This window comes from Thalassophryne amazonica, chromosome 19 (genome assembly GCF_902500255.1).
Source record: "Thalassophryne amazonica chromosome 19, fThaAma1.1, whole genome shotgun sequence".
Lineage (NCBI taxonomy): Eukaryota > Metazoa > Chordata > Actinopteri > Batrachoidiformes > Batrachoididae > Thalassophryne > Thalassophryne amazonica.
This window is the reverse complement of record NC_047121.1, coordinates 54,377,957-54,386,546: the sequence shown is the minus strand read 5'-3', so window position 1 is coordinate 54,386,546 and position 8,590 is coordinate 54,377,957.

The following is an 8,590-nucleotide window of genomic DNA, read 5'->3' as shown; positions in this document are numbered from 1 at the left end:
ATCGGTCTTCCCGCTCTGGGAGAGCACCGCTCCTATCCCTGAGTCCGAGGCATCCACTTCAACCACTAACTGGCGGCTAGGATCGGGCTGCACCAGAACTGGTGCAGACGAGAAGCGCCGTTTCAACTCCTTGAACGCGGCCTCGCACCGGTCCGACCAGGTGAAGGGAACTTTTGGAGAGGTCAGGGCTGTCAGGGGGCTAACTACCTGACTGTAGCCCTTAATGAACCTCCTGTAGAAATTAGCGAAGCCGAGGAACTGTTGCAGCTTCCTACGGCTAGTGGGTTGGGGCCAATCTCTCACCGCCGCAACCTTGGCCGGATCCGGGGCGACGGAGTTAGAGGAGATGATAAACCCCAGGAAGGACAAAGAAGTGCGGTGGAACTCACACTTCTCGCCCTTCACAAACAGACGGTTCTCCAACAACCGCTGCAGGACCTGACGGACATGCCGGACATGAGTCTCAGGATCCGGGGAAAAGATGAGTATATCGTCTAGATATACGAAGACAAACCGGTGCAGGAAGTCCCGCAAGACATCGTTTACCAACGCTTTGAAGGTCGCGGGAGCATTAGTGAGACCGAACGGCATGACCAGGTACTCAAAATGACCTAAGGGGGTGTTGAATGCCGTCTTCCATTCGTCTCCCTTCCGAATCCGAACCAAATGATACGCATTCCTAAGATCCAGCTTGGTGAACATCTTGGCTCCATGCAGGGGGGTGAACACCGAATCTAACAAGGGCAACGGGTATCGATTGCGAACCGTGATCTCGTTCAACCCCCTATAATCAATGCATGGACGAAGCCCGCCATCCTTTTTACCCACAAAAAAGAAACCTGCGCCCATCGGTGAGGTGGAATTCCGGATCAACCCGGCAGCTAATGAGTCCCGGATGTAGGTCTCCATGGATTCGCGTTCCGGCCGTGAGAGGTTGTACAGCCTACTGGACGGAAACTCACTGCCTGGAACCAAATCAATGGCACAATCATACGGGCGGTGGGGTGGTAGCGTGAGGGCCAGATCCTTGCTGAACACGTCAGCGAGGTCATGGTACTCCGCTGGCACCGCCTTCAGATTGGGCGGGACTCGGACCTCCTCCTTAGCTTGGGAGCCAGGAGGAACCGAGGAACCGAGACACTCCCGATGGCAGGTTTCGCTCCACTGTACCACTACCCCGGACGGCCAATCAATCCGGGGATTGTGCTTCAGCATCCATGGAAACCCTAAAACCACACGGGAGGTGGCCTGAGTCACGAAGAACTCGATCACCTCCCGGTGGTTACCTGACACCACCAGAGTTACTGGAGGTGTCTTGTGCGTGATTGGTGGGAGTAGGGAGCCGTCTAGTGCCCGAACCTGCACAGGCGAGGTAAGAGCCACCAGAGGGAGCCCTATCTCCCTGGCCCATCTGCTGTCAAGCAGATTCCCCTCAGAGCCCGTGTCCACCAGTGCTGGGGCCTTCAGGGTTGAATCCTCATACAGGATCGTGACTGGGAGTCGTGTAGCAATGTGGGTGTGTCCCACGTGCATGTTTTGGCCCACCCCTGGCCCAGTCTCTAGGGGCGGGCGTTGGAGTTTAACCGCTCGGGGCAGTCGTTTGCCATATGCTCACTCGAGCCACAAACATAACAAGCTCCGTGGGCCCGCCTCCTTTGTGCTTCAGGTGCCCTAAATGTTGCCCTGCTCGTGTCCATAGCTTCGTCAGCAGGGGGAGCCGTAAGCGCACGGAGCGCCGGAACAGAGGAGCGTGGGGACGGCGGAACTCGACCGGACCCGGAAGGGAGAGGGACGACCCGTGCCTGGCCACGCCCTTCGCCTCGCTCCCGGCGACGTTCTTCTAACCGGTTGTCAAGCCGTATGACCAGATCAATGAGCCCATCTAAATCCCGCGGTTCGTCTTTAGCCACCAGGTGCTCTTTTAGGACCAGAGACAATCCATTTACAAAGGCAGCGCGGAGGGCAGTGCTATTCCAGCCGGATCTCGCTGCCGCGATGCGGAAGGCGACTGCATAGGCAGCTGCGCTCCGACGTCCCTGTCGTATGGACAGTAATGCGGTTGAAGCGGACTCTCCTCTGTTGGGATGATCGAACACCGTTCTGAGCTCCCGTACAAACCCGTCGTATGACTGAAGGAGCCGTGAGCTCTGTTCCCAGAGCGCTGTAGCCCAAGCGCGTGCCTCCCCGCGAAGCAGATTTATCACATAAGCTACCCTGCTAGCATCAGCTGCGTACATCACGGGACGCTGAGCGAAGACGAGCGAACATTGCATAAGGAAGTCCGCGCACGTCTCCACACAGCCGTCGTACGGTTCTGGAGGGCTTATGTATGCTTCAGGGGACGGAGGAAGGGACCGTTGAACGACCAGTGGAACGTCATTCTCACACGCAGGGTCCTCGGGAGGGAGAGCCGCAGCGGCGCCCGGAGGGCGCGCTTCCACTTGTGCGGCGAGAGCCTCCACCCTGCGGTTTAGGAGAACGTGCTGCTCGGTCATGAAATCGATCCGAGTGGTGAAAGCGGTGAGGATCCGCTGCAACTCACCGACTACCCCTCCCGAAGCCGCCGCTGCGCCCTGTTCTTCCATTGGCCGTTCAACAGCCGGTTGATGCCCCTCGGGATCCATGACGCTGGCCGAGATATCCTGTTGTGAAAGTGTAGGTACACGGACCCACAACAGGGGGCGCAATGAACGGACAATGGAGAAAGGTGAATAACAAGTTTTACTGTTGTGAAATTAGCACAACTGATACAATAATTCACAATTTGGAGGTGTAAGCCGAAATCTGCTGGTGTCCTGTGGGCAGGCCCGAAGGTAGGAGACGTCCGTCCTAGTCGAACCGGAACCACCCAGATTTCCTCTGCCACCGAAACCCAGAAGTACTGGAACCGCCAAGTCCCGAATTCCCAGGTGGCCACTGCCTTCGCTCGTCGGATCCGGTACTGCTGGCGGGAAAGAACACAAACACACAGGTTGGGATGCGACCGCACCCAGTAGATGAGAGGGGCAAGCCGCCTCCACCTCTTGTCACAATAAGCAGGAAGGTGAGTACTTATCCGATCACTCGGCTTTCGGTAGTCAGCTGTCCTGAAAGGTTTAACAAGTATTATAGTTTTATACTTAAATAAGCTGCAGAGAAGATTACCTTAGGCTCAAGGCGATATCTCGGCACTGAGGTGGAGACGCTGTCCTGCTGATATACTCCGTCCTGAGTGCAGTCAGCTGTGTCCAGTAATGGGTGACAGCTGTCACCCTGACAGCCTTCGTCGGCGGCAGCGCCCTCTGGTGCCTGGAGCCCGCACTCCAGGCAGGGCGCCCTCTGGTGGTGGTGGGCCAGCAGTACCTCCTCTTCAGCGGCCCACACAACAAACAAAACCAAACAAATATTGACAATGCTAGTATGTTTGACATTTGTATGGTTGTTGCTTCAAGTTTTTTTTTAATTAAATGTATTACAAATTAATTTAAAAAAATTGCTGTTGCTGGCCAGATAAGATTCTAACATGAGAACCAGCCACAAAAAACACCCCCCTAAAAGTAAGCCGTGTGTGGGCTGGTATGTTTGCTAAAACACGTAAGTTGGAGCCTGACTTCATCCCCTGAAACACAACCTTCATTTATCTTTTGACTTTGCAGGATAGAGCCGATATGGCTAAATGTGTCCCGTTAATGATTGACTCTCGGTGCACCAAGCATCCTGCGTTGAGTGGCCACTTTGCCTGCTCTTGTGCTGCAGTTTCAGCCGTAAATGTTTGTGGTCCCACTATCCTCTCCAAATCCCATACAGTATTATTAACACTGGGGGTGGGGTCGAGGCCAACTTTCAATAAAGAACCGTTGGCATGCTGAGGTAAATGGAAGATAAGAGTTTGTCTCCGACCCTTTTAGTGCTTTATAAGAACGCCACTGTGTAAACCTAATCTCCTCTCAAGATAAATTTGGCCCTGCTTTGTCAAAGAAAGTTCACCCATTGCTTTTTTCCTCTTAAAGACAGCTTTGACAGGCATAAAATGAGTGTTGGACTTTTATTGACTGTTTACGATGGAGACAGCAATCTGAGATTAGGCATAGTAATTAATCGAACATGGTAAAGTGGCATTATCAATGCGAAAACAATAATATCATCTGCATACGTCTATTACTCAGGATGTTTGTGATACCACTGAAACTATCAAACGTTAAAGCGACCTTCCTCATGAGAGTTTGGCATTGACTGGGACTGCAGTATAATTTTTACAAGTCTTTTAGACATTTGTTGACATTTTGTTCAATTTCTCAAGTAGATTTCAGATGACTTCTGAAATTTCTTTGAATGAATGAATGAATGAATCAATCAATCAATCATCTGTAGAGGTCTAGAAGTTTACTTTATAGCAACCATTTCTTGTTTGTCTTCAATTCTTGCTTCCACGTACATCTCAAAAAGTCAAGAGTTTAATACTTTGTCTATGCCTCGGAAAACCTTAAGCAGCTCTCTGGATGAGTTTGGTGCCGTAATGGGCCAAGTTGCAGGTATCTGCACTTTAGCTGATTTCCCCAAAGTAGCTGTTGAACATTCAGCACCCAGTCCTCCAGAGCAGCACGCCACTCAGAAGAAGTTGGAAAAAGTGATTTTTCTTTTCACCCTTGTATAGCTTGGTGGACTCGATGCAACCTCGGTTCCACCTGTGGCTGGTTTCAGGATGGTCTCATGACATTTGATGTATTGCCAGGCAAATATGGTGTACACGCTGTGTTAAACTGAACGATTCTTTAGATGCTCATGATGAAAACTAGACAGCATCTTGCTTTGAGCCTGTACCAGGCTGCTCGGAGCTGAGCTTAAGGTGGCCGACTTCACTTCCCAAACTTTCCCAAACTCAGCCTGATGCAGTAGAGGGTCCATTATAAAGTGAAATATTCTGCTATTGTGTTAAGGTCTTAATTTTAGTGTGGTGGGATTGTCAAGATGTTTGAAAAGGTTCTTTGTTTCACCGCAAACTTTAACATTCTATGGAAATCCTTTCCATTTCCATGTTGCCCGCCCAGAACATTATTGTCATGTACGTGTTACATCAATGAGATTTTCTAGAAACACCAAAGTTATACTACTGTTATCTTACAATTAGGCTGTTACTGTTATTGATGCAAATCCAGTGCATTATGTCAAACTGTGAACTAGATCACACTCATGTGCAACTGATCTTCCCACCAGTTCCTGATGGTTAGAAATTGCATCCTTATGGAAACATATCTGAGGTCGGGGCTTTAGAATTCTCAATCTCCTAAATGGTTGCGTGAGAACATTCACGGATACATATCAAGATAAAGAACCCAAAATGTTTTGGCGTTGACATGTATGTGGAGGTGATGATCAAATGGTTAAATCTGTGACCAGAGGATTCTTAGTTCAGATCCCTGTCAGACTGGAAAAACTCTCAGAGGACCTTGGGCAAGGTGCTTAATCCCTGAATTGCTTCTTGTTTGTTGTGAGTGCCTTGCATGGCATCAGTATGGGTGAATGTGAGGCATCACTGTAAAGCACTTTCACCATAAAAATATGAATCAATCCATTCACCATATGTCGAATCTCATTTTTTGGAACCCTTGTTGTGCTTACCTGCCCCATTAGGTTTTGCCTTTTCCTATGGTTTATCTCCAGGCAGGTTTTAAGCCAATTTCCTTTAAACTTGGTGAGATTATTTAATAATGAGGGAAGCACCAGTAAATTTATGTTTTCAGACCATTTCTTGATTTGAATTCAAGCAGCCATGACAGGTATTTAAAAGAATTTCCATCAGTTTATCAAAAGCTGTTCTGCTGACGTTGATGCCTGTAAAAATAAAAGATTAACTTCACGTGTTCTTTCTCCCCAGATGGTGAAGGACATTTTTCTTTGCCGCTTACAGTCGACTTTCAACACCAGTTCAAGTGAGCTGAAAGCACTTTCCTGTCCATGCACTTGGCTATATCGGCGTCTGACCTGTCTGCCGTATGTAATATCAAAGCCGCTGTCAGTGTGGAGCTGAATAGGAACAAAAGAGTGGCCTCCGTTAATGATTAACTGTTCTAAAAGCCCCGGCTTTTGTATTCCCATGGTGCCCAGGCTATCTGGCCACCATGTGACATGCTCACAGCATTTTTCGAGCAGATTGGGGGAAAGCTAGTGAGCAAACACAGGTGCTTTGGAGCAGCGTAGCCGACGCTGTCAGGGACAACCACAAACAAGAGCAGCTATGCCCGGCTAAATGAATCCCCACCCCTCCCCTACATCTCCCTATAGCTGTGCCGCAGCACAACAAACCCCCACAACTCCCCCATGTCTGCAGAGTCCCCACGTCCCCCCTCAAGTCAGATGTCCCACTGCAGCCACTCTCCACACCTTCTCACACCCTCCAAAAGAAACAAACAAATAAAAGTGAGGACGACACACCGCTCCTTTGAGGTGATGGCATTCGCCGTGGTCATGACTAGTGGGAGAGCAAACAAATTAATGGTGTTGGAGTTTTCACTTTCCAAACCAAACTAAATATCTTTTAGTCAAGTGGGGCAATTCCACTGACCCTGGTGTCAAATGCTGGGTGAGGGTTTGGACACTCGTGCACTTGAAACACTGAGAGGAGCCTGGAAGAAATTAAACAGGTCTCCCATATTTTGTCTATTAGCAACTTCTTTAAAAACACGTTGATCTCATCTTGACTGAATGGTGCATCATTTGGGGGTAATGGTTTTACACAAAATTACAACATTTGAATATTTTTTTGAATTTTCAGATTTTTTTTCTCATTTTTAATAAATTTAACGAAGTTAATTGCTAGTTTGCGTGTCTTTTAAAGAATGGTTACATTAATGTTTCAGAAAGAAACTGAACCAATAAAGTGTTTTGATTGTTCTATTGTAACATAAGAATATTTCAGGATTGATGGCTAAAAATTAAAGAACCCTGAAAAATAAATTATTTATACAATCTGAGCAAATGTTGGAAGTACACAGTAAGATTGTCCTGTTGGATCATTACAAGGATGTCTTCTGAATTTTGTTTAATTTGTATGATCTGTGATAATGTTTGATGTATGATGAAGACTGTTTTCTTGTAGTAGTCAAAGAATGTTCAGAAAAAAAATTTCACAAATATTTTTTACACCATCTGAGAGAACATTAACGGAGTCTTTCAGTTCAGCAATGTGAGAAAATAATGTTATTAATGTGTAATAACCTAAGAACATAGAAATAATAGTGTTCTCTGAAACATTTCTTTTAAAACCAAAATTGTAAACTTGCTCTGTTGGACATTTCAAATGTGTTTCTTGAAAAATGTTTTCAGATTGATTGGTATCCAGTATTTTCTGAGACATGTTTCTGTATGAAGGGAATGTTCTAACAACCCTTTTGAAATTATATTCAAACCTCAAATTGGAGAGAAAAAACATCACCTGTTGGAATATTTCAGGATGATTTGATAAACTGCTGTATTGTCAGTCCTCAAACTGGGAAAGGTTGAAAAATTTTGATCAGAACATTCCATAGATTTTTGGAAGCCATTTGATTGATTTATTTATTTTTACTTTCTTTCTTGATTTCATAAAAAAAAGGTGTAGTCCTCTTTGATTTTTTTAAACAATTAATTCATTATAAAGTAGCTTTATTTCTTGTGTATCACAAAGTATCAGCTAATTGTAGCAATGCTTTTATTTATTTGTTTGTGTGTGTGTGTGTGTGTGTGTGTGGGGGGGGGGGAATTCAGTTGCAAATATGGTGAAATTTTACAAGCATGAAATAGAAATGTGCAAGGCACCAAGTTCATGTTGTATTCAGTGAAAACTGGACACTCGGATTTTCTGACTTGTGTCTAGGAATATAATAAAGATATGATTAAAAAAATTAAGTCTGCATTCTGACTTATTTTGTCAAACTAATTGTAATTAATGTTAATATTGAAAATATTAGACCTATATGGGTGTTGTCTTACCTGTCCAGCTGATATCCAGCAAAACCTGGGAATGAAATATGTCCAGATTTGGTTCCGACTTCCTCTTAACTGGATCTATGTTTGCCAGCTGTGTCTGTCACTTTCCTCCTGGTTCAATTTATTTCCGTTTCTTTTGTCACTTTCAGTCACAACTGAATGTCTACACTGTGCATGTTGCATCTGCAGCGTAGTTTGAGTGTTGGACGTCCCGGCCACAGAAACTGTGTCATGCGACTGCATTTTAACCCACGTGGGTCATAAACCTAAATCTTTTTGACATGAGGTAAATTTTGATCATTTCAGTGATCTAATATTGTGAATCCTTTTTGAATACTGAGGAACAAAATTTTTGTTGTGATTTTAATGGTGTAAAGAATCAAAAAGGATGACATTTTTAGAAACCTGTTAAAAACACAGATGTTCCATGTTGTTTTTTGTTGTTTCTGTATTTTGATCACCAGCTTTAACAGGAGGTGTGTGGAGCACTTAACCTTTTCCTCCAGGCTGACTGATTGTTCGCCGTGACTGCGGCGCTGTCACGCTCAACTTTGATAAGACAATCAGATGATAGGATGGTGTTATCTTAACACGGCTTTCCGGCTGAGAGACAAATGAACAGTGTGCGATAACAGCAACAAAAGCT